The 12,119-nt window shown below is 39.8% G+C and overlaps 1 non-coding gene across 1 annotated transcript; it reads left to right on the forward strand.

The window, feature by feature from the left end:
• Nucleotides 1-4,304: 4,304 nt before the first annotated feature.
• Nucleotides 4,305-4,411, forward strand: LOC121212012 (small nucleolar RNA R71). The gene has a single exon (XR_005907224.1). It is a non-coding gene; the product is annotated as a small nucleolar RNA R71 (small nucleolar RNA).
• The last annotated feature ends 7,708 nt before the right edge of the window (nucleotides 4,412-12,119 follow it).

Consider the following 12,119-nt stretch of genomic DNA (forward strand, 5'->3'; position numbering starts at 1 on the left):
AATGACTAATCTTAGATTCAGATTATCAATTTTAGGTTCTGGAGTGCTCGAGATTGGGTTTACAGCGAAAACGAACCAGGTGTGTATCTAGAAACACAAAAAATGAGAATCGAAAAAAGCTGAAAAATGATTCTGTCGGTGCCACACGGTCGTGTGGTAGGCTGTGTGCAAGGCTGTAAGCCACAACACGACCGTGTCATCGATAAGCCAGGCCGTGTGCAAGTGACACGACCGTGTGATGATCGAACAAGGCCTTGTGCGACACACGGGCTCGACCTTTTAGGCTGTGTGGGCCTACATGGGTGAACCACACAGGCCTGTGGGATTCTAGGCCAGGCCGTGTGATCCACACGGCCAAGGCCAATTTGGGTCGTGTGGGCCACACGGGCTTGAGGGCCCACATGGGTAGGCCACAGGGGCATCTGAGCCCATTTTTCTAAAGTGATCTGTAAGGTTTCATGGATCACCCAAGTCGACCGTGGATCTACTGTAGGGTCGGTAAGCGCTACTTAGACCCCTAAACGACTATTCCGACTGTCTGATTGCAAAATCTTTGCTGCAGTACGTAAACCACCAAAGTGTCCCCCACTTGGAGATGAATGGCAATGATACAAGATCTCAACAATCTCACTTTCAGCTACACACTTTCTGATTATATTATCTGCACACTATTTAAACAAAAACGGATCCTTCCAAAAATAATACAGACATCGCGAAGGAATTTTTTCCTTTTTTGGTATGTCATTTCTCAAGGAATTATTCCACATGCAAGATAATTGGCAAAATCAGCAAACCAAGGTGTTTCATGAATTCGACTTACCTCAAATAAGTGTTCTCTGGGAAATTCTCGTTGATAGGCACAAATGATCGAGTTACCTCAGCTTGCTCCAACCTCGACAGATGATCGACAGCTTTTTAGTCTTGGATCTCAAGGTCAAATTCTTGGAGTAAAAGTATCCAACAAATTAGACTCGGTTTGGCCCCTTTATTCTTGAGCAAGTATTTCATGGTTGCATGGTTAATAAATATTGTAACTTTGGTACCTATAAGATATGAGCGAAATTTTCAAAAGTAAAAACTATAGCAAAGAGTTCCTTTTCAGTTACCGTATAATTGAGTTGGGCTCCCGTCAAAGTTCTACTTGCATAGTAAATAGGGTGAAACACTTTGTTTCTTTTTTGACCCATCACAGCTTCAACGACATAATCACTTGCATCGCATATCAACTCAAAAGGTGAGCTCCAATCAGGTGCAACGATTATTGGGGCTGAAATTAACCCTTTTTTATATCTTCAAAAGCTTCCAAACATGCTTTGTTGAAATCAAACACTGTACCTTTCTCTAACAACAAACACAACAGTTTAGAAATTTTCGACAAATCTTTAATAAACCTTTGGTAAAAATCGACACCGCCTAAGAACTTCTAACTCCTTTCACATTAATTAGGGCCGATAATCTTTCAATTACGTCTACCTTTGCTTTATCGACTTCAATTCCTTTCTTTGAGATTTTATGCCCTAAAACAATCCCTTCCTTAACCATAAAATGACATTTTTCCTAGTTAAGGACAAGTTTCATCCCTTCCCATCTCTTCAATACCTTATCCAAATTACTCAAACAAATAGCATAAGTGTTACCAAAAACAGAAAAATCATCCATGAAAACCTCAACAAAATTTTCAACCATATCAATGAATATTGCCATCATGCATCGTTGAAATGTTGCAGGTGCATTGCATAAACCAAAAGGCATTCGGCCTAAAAGCAAACGTATCATATGGACAAGTAAAGGTTGTTTTATGTTGGTCCTCCAAAGCTACAACTATTTGGTTATATCCTGAATAGCCATCTAAAAAATAATAGAATTCATTACCTGCCAGTCGATCTAACATCTGATCCATAAAAGGCAACAGAAAATGGTCCTTCCGAGTGGCTTTATTTAACTTCCTGTAATTAATAAAAATTCTCCAACCAGTAACAGTTCTCATTGGAATTAACGCGTTACGCTCATTTTCAACAATCATGATTCCACCTTTCTTTGGCACACACTGCACCTGACTTACCCACGAACTATTTGAGATAGGATAGATGATTCCTTCATCTAACCATTTGATCACTTTCTTTCTCACAACTTCTTTCATAACAGGATTGAGCCTCATTTTCCCATTAATTTGAGCTCTTTCAACTTCTTCTACAATGAATTTATGCATGCAAAAAGAAGGACTTATACCTTGAATATCAGCTATGGTCCAACCAATTACTTTATTAAATTTCTTTAGAACAATAATTAGTTGCTCCTCTTGATCTTTCGTCAATTCTGCTCAAATAATCACAGGCAAAGTGGAACAGTCACATAAATAAACGTATTTCAAATGGATAGGAGGTACATTTAGTTTGAGTTCAAGTGGTTCTTCAATTGAAAACTTGGGTTGCAAAAATTTTTTGACTTCTAACTCCAACGGTTCAAACCGTGTGGATTGAATACAATTTCTCGGATTGGCTTCCATCAAAGCCATGTTTTCTTAACCTTATTCATCCTCCAAATGGCCAAGATCCAAGGCTTTCTCCAATGGATCTTCTTCAAAATTGCTTTCTATAGAAACCAAGGTTTCTATCTCTTCCATAACTGAACACTCTTCTGTCAGATTGGGAAATTTCATTACTTTAAGAAAGTTAAAGGTTACCTGATTGTCTTGAACTTGCATGATGAGTTCACCTTTTTGTACATCAATTAACGTTCTTCCCGTGGCTAAGAAAGGTCTCTCAAGGATGATTGGCACTTCCTTATCTGCTTTAAAATCTAAGACAATGAAATCAACAGGAAAAATAAAATTATTGACTCTTACCAAAACATCCTCGATCTTTCCCTCGGGATATGCTAAAGATTGATCTGCTAGCTGAAGCATCACAGTTGTAGGTCTTACTTCACCTATCCCTAACATCTTGAAAATAGACTTTGGCATCTAGTTGATACTCGCTTCTAAATCACACAAAGCTTTACTACAGTAAGATTCACCAATGTTACAGGGTATAGTAAAGCTTCCTAGGTCTTCCAATTTCGGTGGCAGTTTGTTCTGCAAGAGCACATTGCACTCCTTTGTCAAGGCAACAGTCTCATACTCACTCAGTTGTTTCTTCTTGGACAGTATATCCTTTATAAACGTCACATAATTTGACATTTGTTCTAAATCCTCCACCAACAAAATATTGATGTGTAACTACTTTAGAACATCCAAAAACTTCTTGAATTGCACCTCATGTTTCTGCTTATGTTGTTGTAATCTTTGTGGATATAGAGGTGAAGGAACTTTCGGTTGAATCGGATAACTCTTCTGAGCAGGTAAATCTGTATCCAAAGAAGATGTTAAAGTATCTGAATTTACTAAGTTAGGATTTACCTTGTCAATCTTTGTAGATTCTGACTCTTTTGGTGTAGGAATTTCAACAACTGGTTTATTCTTCTCAACAGGCTTATCTTTGAAATCAATCAATTGGGGTTCCAGAATTTTACCACTTGGCAATGCCACTGCCTTGTTATGTTCTTTACCCAAATTTCTTGGATTCTCTATATTGCTCGGCAAGGTTCCTTACGGTCTATTACGGAGCTCCGTAGCTAACTAACCCATTTGGTTTTCCAAATTTTTCAATATTGCTGCTTGGTTTTGGATCAAAGCGTCATTCTTTGCCATGTACGCTTTCAAAAAGTTCTCCAAACTATTTGATGCCTGAGACTGAGGTGGTTTTGGAAATTGCTGATTAAACCCTTGAGATTGGTTGGGTCTATGCTACAATAAGTTGTTGTTCTATCCATTTCCTTGGTTACTCCTAGAAAAGTTAGAATGATTACACCATGAAGGATTGTAGAAGTTGGACTGGGTTCCTTGTCCACTCCTATTTTGATGTTGGTTCCCTACATAGTACACTGGCTCGAGATTTCATGGAAAATTCTCAAAAGAATGACCTTCCCCACAGTATACAAAAGAAACTACTTCAAACGGGTTTGGTGGCTGAGCTGCAAAATAATTAGCACTATTAATGGTAAACTATTTTAACATAGAGGAAATAGACGATACTTAAGCTGATAACGAAGTGAGGGCGTCAACTTTATGAACTTCGACTACACGTCTTTTTGAAGTTGTTCAATTTGTTAGCCATTGATAGTTATTACTCGCGATCCTCTCGATGATCTCATAAGCCTCATTATAAGGCTTAGACAAAATGACACCATTTGCAGAAGCATCTACCATCAATCTTGTATATGCATTGAGACCATTATAGAATGTCTCCAACTGGATACAATGAGAAATCCCATGATGAGAACACTTATGAATTAACTCCTTGAATCGATCTCAAGCCTCATACAAAGACTTGTCATCCAATTGTTAGAAAGTTGTGTTCTCGTTCCTCAACTTAGCATTTTTGATAGGTGGGAAATACTTAACCAAAAATCTCTCTGCTAATTCTTGCCATGTAGATATGGAACTTGGTGGCAATGAATTGAGCCATGCTCGTGCTCGATCTCGCAATAAGTACGGAAACAACTTCAACCTCAGTGAGTCTTCAGTCACACCGGCTATCTTGAATGAATCACCACCTCCATAAGCAATCAAAGGTGGAGATGTGGATCTTCCGTAGGCATACCACTGACTTGGCCCATCGTTTGGAGCATGTGAAACATCACTGGTTTCAATTCAAATTGGGTTGCCTCAATATCTGGCCTTCTAATTCCTAGATTTAACTCACTGAAAAGTGGCACAGCATATTGTCTGATCCATCGATCCCTATCATCAGTAGTAAGGATGGGATTTCGTACATGATCGGCTTTATTACCTTGGTCTTGATTCTGATTTCTAAGATCCATCTCACCTTGTCTTTGACCTATTCATTCACGTCTTCTGTCTCTAAAAGTTCGCTCAATTTTAGGGTCTAAAGGATCCGATCTATGCTCATAAACACCTGAAAAGAAAATCACAAAATTAAAAAGAATAAATTAGTAATTTTAGAAATAAACCGAATTGAAAGTAAATAATTTCACAAAAAAATGACTATGGCAACAGTTAACAATCCCCGGCAACGCAGCCAAAAACTTGTAACGCGTAGGCTTGTGCAAGTGTACACAATTTTTATTAAGTAATAAGTAAGTATCGAGTTATTGTCTCCACATGGATTGTATTTGTGCTAAGTCACTTAATTGTAAAATTATATTAACAACTCGGTAAATAAAAACACAATATGATTGAGAAGTTATGATTAAAATTAAATATATTAAACTAAATGAATGATCCCCAATGAAAATCCTAAATATGCAAACAATATGAATGAAATAGATTTTAGCAAAATTAAACACAATTTGCAACAATTATAACATAAATAAACTAGGACAATTACTTTAATTAAACTCAATTTATTATCAGCATGCTTAATAACATTCAGAAAAACTTTCTATGGAAACTCGATCTTTTATGAGTTTGGAAACCACATTAGGTCCTTTCAGAATCCTTTAATTAGTAAATATGCATTTTATTGATTCTTATTTACTAAGGGTTTCTTAGCATTCATGTGAGGCAATAGGGACGTGTTAGGTTTGAAACAGTTTAATCACACAAATTTAAAAACCATGCAGATAACAGAGCTTGGTTAGAGTTGTAATGCAACCTACAATTTAATCGGGTTAGGATCTAAATTGAGCATGCACATTTCAATTATGTGTCCACTAGCCATCGTCTGCTTAGGATCGCTCAGTAAATTCAGGTGCATTTCAAGTATGAACAAAATACAGACTTGATTTTAATTGAAAACATGATCGATTGAGGCACAAACATTATAAGCATGAATCAAATAAAAATTATTTAATCAAAGAAATCATCCTAGCTTAAATAAAATTAAGCTAACACTATTGTAAACAAGAACAAAGAACACATAGCAAACATTTTCAAATTAAATCAAAAAAAAAAGAAAGATTAAACCCAAATCGAAGTGGTTGTCACCCAAGACTCTGACCAACGAGGCTCTTTCGCTCCTTCGCTTTGCTCTTTTGCTGATGGCTCTCCAAGGTGGCCGACCAAGGGCTCTTTAAGAGGCTTAATTTCTAAAATCTTTATGAAGAGATGATGCTAGGCGTAGGGAATGGAAAATGCTAAAGAGAATTGAGAGAAAAGAGAGAAGGATGAGGGATGATTAGGAATGGTGAAATGAAGTCTTATTTATAGGTGAAGAGAGGAGATTAGTTTGCTAAAATTAGAGAGGTTTAGTCTCTTCAAGCTTCTTCAATGAGTGGTTGGCCATCATTAGTGGATTTTGAGTTGAATTTTGCTTTATTTTAAGTAATTTAAATGCCATAACAACTCAGGACTGAGACTCGGTCAAATGTAAATCTTCAAGCAAATCTATAATTTCTTCAACATTGTAAGGACCTTGTGTAACTAAACCAAAACGTGGTTTATGTGGACAGCCATGTGTAGTGTAACACCCCAAACTCGGCCTAGACGTTATGGTTAGATCCAACGTGCCACATCGAAGCGTTCAAAACATTTTATATTGTTGATCTAGAAAAACTTACTTAGTGTTTTAAAAAGATAATTTCATTGCAGGTTTCAGGTGAATGGAAGCTGTGCACCAGGTAGGAAACCGGGAAAGAGAATGTGAGTCCATCGGACTGCTTAAGTACCAAGCTCCCTTCGGATCCAATCCTAAACATGCACACCGCCATTAGCACACCTTAACGTCATGTATATTTCCAGGAAACCAATTTGATTAAGTCCTTTTTAGGAAAGTGATTAATTTTGGAAAATATTTTCATTGCGGAAGCTTTGCTTGTTGTCGTGTTATTTTGAAATCAATTACTGTTTTTGAAAACACGCCCTAAAGCTATCCAATTCCAACAGTTAAATATAAGGAATACCTACCTTAATAAAACATATTAAAACCATCAAAAAAATAATTAAGCGGCCTTATTACATTTAAAAAAAACCCAAAACCTTAAACGTAAATAAAAGGATGTCCAGTTCACCAGAAGAAAATCAACTTGCAGAACATGTGGCCACTCCGAATCCCTCACAGCTCCAAGCCCACTATGGTTAGGGATTACCTGCGTGGATGAAAATAAAAGGGTGAGTTTGGGGAAACTCAGTGTGTAAATTAACCCAACCATAGCCTATATCGGCTCAAACCACAGAAACAGAATAAGTTGGCCTTAGCCCATAACAGAACTCAGAATATAGCCCATAAGCCCATATCAGATCAGAACGGATATTACATGTTTATGCAAAACCTAACCCATATCCAACCATATGCACCCCCATACAAACCTTTCACCATGTGGGGAGACTACTCGACCCACCCAACCACTACACGCCACAAAAATATGCAGCATGGCTGCCAGAACAGATAATGTGACAAAGTCACCAGATACAGATAATCATGGCAGAGCCACCAGAACAGATATATGTGGCAGAGCCACTATATCAGATAATTGTGGCATAGCCACCAGGACGCTTCCTCCATAATATAACCTATGTCCCTATGCAACAGATATACAATCATGGCATACATCAAACGGAATCAGATCATGCTTTTCAGTCAAAAGTATCCCTAGGGGTATAACAGTAATTTTCTATACGTAGGGGTATTCAAGTAATTTAACTATTTTTAAGGTTTTCATGCATGACATAGCCATTTACGTACGACCAGAAACACTTATCGCATTTTCTTACCGAATTGGGCCCATTGACCCGTTATCCCGATTTTGGCCCATAAAACCCAAAAACATCGAAATGCACAAAATCATGCACTCTACAGTCTTATCACTTTAATTTACCATATACCTCACACTATTAATCTCACGAGCATTCGCAAACTCGCAAGTTCTCAAAATATCAGCTTTTCGGCATTTTGGCTTTTGCTGATCTAGTCTATAAGAGGGTGTCAGTTACACACCTGTTTGCGACGATATGCTGACGAGATCCACGCACGAACTGCCTACAATTGGATTACTAACACGTTAATCTGACTATCAAAAACAAACTACGTATTAACCCCTTACCATATTCGGCCAAAAGCACCTTAGACACTAGCGATCCTACCTTTGCCAAAGTTAGCGATTATGTCTAGATCCAGTCGTTCCACTTGTCCAAGCCTTCGATCAGCAGCCTCTAGATCCCACTATTATCAAAATAAAATAGTTATAACAACTCTTAGAGCTACAAGCCCAAATCGACAGCCTCCCTAACCTTTAGGGGTTTCGGCTTTTCTAAAATCCGAAATAAAGATTAAGTTCAAAAACTTACCTCCGGTTCCTTAAGTCAATGATTCCAATTAACTCCTACTCAATTCTAATGCAGATCTAACCCCTCTAATGATAACAAAATTCGAGCCTTTAGTGATCTTAAAATCCGGCTATGTTCCTATGGCTATGCGTTTTTGGCTTTTTTGTAACAATGAAGAAAAGATGAGGGTTTTGTAGTGGCTTTGTCGACGAAACTTGGGGTTCAGAAGACTAGAGAATCGGTCAAGAAGATGAGGGAAAATAAGAGGGTTTTGATTAGAAGAAAATGGCACAAAAGAAATTAGGCTTTCGGGATTTCGGCTTTTTGAGGTAATCGACTATAGGCTTAAAAACAACTGATAAAAATGAAGATGAGCAGAATGGTAGAGAGATTCGGCAGACAAGAAGAAAAGAAGTTGATGAAGAGAGAAAAAAAGAAGAAAAAAGAAAAAGGAAGAATGGTCAGGAAACGGCACAACTTACCCCTAATGCCGAACTTATACTTGGCATTTGACCTAGCCGAAACTTGCCCCCTAAAGAAAAACCCTTGGCTGGCCAACTCTTGCTCCTCAAGAGTCCACCATTCGGCCAACACTACTCTCCCTAATCAACTCCTAAATCCTCTCCCTTATCCCCTCCTTACTCAATCACCTGAGCAACTCAAACTCCTCTTGACAGTCTTTTACTTGAGTTCCAAAACTTCCCCTTTCTAATCATAAAAATAATTCGCATAATATGCTCTCATTGTGACTTGAACCTCAGTTCTCCCTAGCATCCACATGCCACTTTTATAGCCTTCCCAGTGGTGTCACATGCCACTCTGCCACCTGCTTCTTTGTGTTTTATTTTACCCAATTAATACTTAAAAGCCCAATTAACCAGAACCCTTTTTTCTTACGGAACTAAAATTAACTAAAATTACCGAGTTTTAACTTAAGCTTAGGCCTTCTAGAGGCCCACTAACATAATTAAACCTACACCAAACAGACAGAACACAGAAATTTTAAATTTTTCCAACATACACAGAATTCCTGAAAATTGGGGCGTTACAACTCTACCCTCCTTAAAGAAATTTCGTCCTCGAAATTTACCTGATCCAAATAGATGAGGGTATTGCTGTTGCATCGCCTCTTCTGGCTCCCAAGTGGCTTCCTCTCTGCCATGATTACGCCAAAGCACTTTCACTAATGGGACAGATTTCCTTCTGAGAACCTTAACATCTCAAGCCAATATTTGCACAGGCTCCTCCTCAAAGGTCAAATCAGTCTGAACTTCAATTTCTGCAACTGGCACGACATGAGTAGGGTCAGAACGATAATGCCTTAACATGGAGACGTGAAAAACATCGTGAATCCTGTCTAACTCTGGAGGCAATTTCAATTGAAAAGCCACTGGGCCTACTCGTTTCAAAACCCGATAAGGCCCAATGAATCGCGGACTCAACTTGCCCTTCTTACCAAACCTTAATATCTTCTTCCAAGGAGAAACCTTTAAGAAGACCATATCACCTACTGAGTACTCAATCTCCTTACGCTTCAAATCTGCATACAAATTTTGCCTATCAGATGCTTCTTTTAATCGATCCCTAATTATTCTGACCTTATCCTCAGTATCAGCTACCAACTCTGGTCCAAGAACTTGTCGCTCTCCTAGCTCCCTCCAACAACTAGGTGTACGACACCTTCATCCATACAGTGCTTCATACGGTGCCATTCGAATACTCGCCTGCTAACTGTTATTGTATGCAAATTCTGCCAACGGCAAGTAATCCTCCCAACTACCTCGAAAGTCAATCACGCATCCCCTCAATATGTCCTCCAGAATCTGAATAACCCTTTCCGACTGACCATCACCGAAAAACCTTCCACAAACCTTCTGTAGTATCCTGCCAATCCTAGAAAACTCCGCATTTTCAACACTGACCTAGGCGGCTTCCACTCCAAAATTGCTTCAATTTTTCGAGGGTCCACCCTAATCCCCTCAGCAGAGGCCATATGTCCTAAGAAGGTTACTTCCCTCAACCAAAATTCACACTTGCTGAACTTTGCATAGAGTTCATTCTCCCTTAACAGTTGCAGTACTATACGGAGATGCTCATCATGCTTCGTTTTCATTTCAAAATATACCAGGATATCGTCAATAAAGACGACTACGAACCGATTCAAAAATGGTTGGAACACACGATTCATCAGATCCATAAACGCTGCAGGAGCGTTCGTCAGTCCAAATAGCATAACCAGAAACTCGTAATGACCATACCGAGTCTTGAATGCCGTCTTATGGATATCTGCCTCCTTGACCTTTAACTGATGATATCCAGATTAAAGGTCGATCTTGGAAAATACAGAAGCTCCTCTAAGCTGGTCGAACAGATCGTCAATCCTTGGCAGTGGATACTTATTCTTAATCGACAGTTTGTTCAACTGGCGATAATCAATGCACATCCGCATCGTACCATCCTTCTTTCTCACGAATAGCACCGGTGCTCCCCATGGAGACACGCTCGGCCTAATGAAGCCCCTATTCAACAACTCTTGAATTTGTGCCTTTAACTTCACTAACTCCTTCGGTGCCATCCTATATGGTGCGATGGACACGGACGCCGTTCCAGGCAACAAGTCGATTCTAAACTCAACTTCTCAGTTCGGAGGCAATCCCGGAAGCTCCTCTGGAAAAACATCTTGGAACTCCTTTACGGTCTTAACCTTATCCACTATCAGACCCTTCTCCTCCGACTGACTTACAAATGCCAAATAGGCCTCACAACCTTTCCGAATCCACTTTTCGGCTCTTAATGCCGACACCACATTGGACAAATAATCCCTTCATTCACCTATCACCATAACCTCCTCATCCTTTGTGGTCCTTAACACCATTCGTTTAGCAGCACAATCCAAAGTCGCCTTATGCTTAACAAGCCAGTCCATTCCTAGAATGAGATCAAACTCTCCAAACGGTAACTCCATAAGATCTCCAGGGAAAATCCTACCTTGAGTTTCTAAGGGTACATCCCTATACAGTTTGTCTACCCTAACCGAGTGACGCAAAGGACTTAGCACAGATACCCCACTCACAATCTTCTTAGAGTGCACACCCAACGACCCAGGTATGGCACATGCAACTTAGGAATGAGTAGATCCAATATCCCCCAAAGCAGTATACGGCATGCTAGAAACCAAAAACGTACCAGTTATGACGTTAGGTGCGTTGCCCTCCTCTCGACGACGAGCTGCATACACCAACGCTGGCTGTCGAGCTTCAGCATTTTTGGCACCCCTGCCAGGTGCCCCTCAACCTCGACCATTTCCATTTCCACCCTTACCTTGTCTACGTCCTCTCGGTGGTTGTGGTCCACCTCTAATAGGTTGAGCAACCCTCTGAACAGCAACTTGAGCCTGATCATCTCTCTGAGGACAGTCCTTAACTCTATGCTCCATAGATCCGCATCGGAAACAAGCACCGGAATATTTCCTACACTCGCCCAAATGTACCTTATCACAGTCTCCACAGATTGGTGGTCTAACAACATTCATCGGCACTGCTCGAACTGGTTCCTCCACTCTTGCTCTCTTAACATTTCTATTTGCTCCACCCGAGGGTCCTGAATCCCTCCGAAAATGATTTCGATCCTTCTCCCGATTTTGCTTTTCATCACGCTTAACCTCCTCAGCTATCTTTGCCTTCTCCACCAAGACCGCAAAGTCCCACTCCCTCTGCGGAGCAATCAACACCCTAAGGTCATCTCTAAGACCATCCTCGAAGCGCACACTTCGCTCATATTCCGTAGCGACTATGCCCACGGCATACCGGCTCAGCCTCAGAAACTCGACCTCGTACTCAGCGACTGTTTTACCTCC

This window comes from Gossypium hirsutum, chromosome A12 (genome assembly GCF_007990345.1).
Source record: "Gossypium hirsutum isolate 1008001.06 chromosome A12, Gossypium_hirsutum_v2.1, whole genome shotgun sequence".
NCBI classification, from domain to species: domain Eukaryota; kingdom Viridiplantae; phylum Streptophyta; class Magnoliopsida; order Malvales; family Malvaceae; genus Gossypium; species Gossypium hirsutum.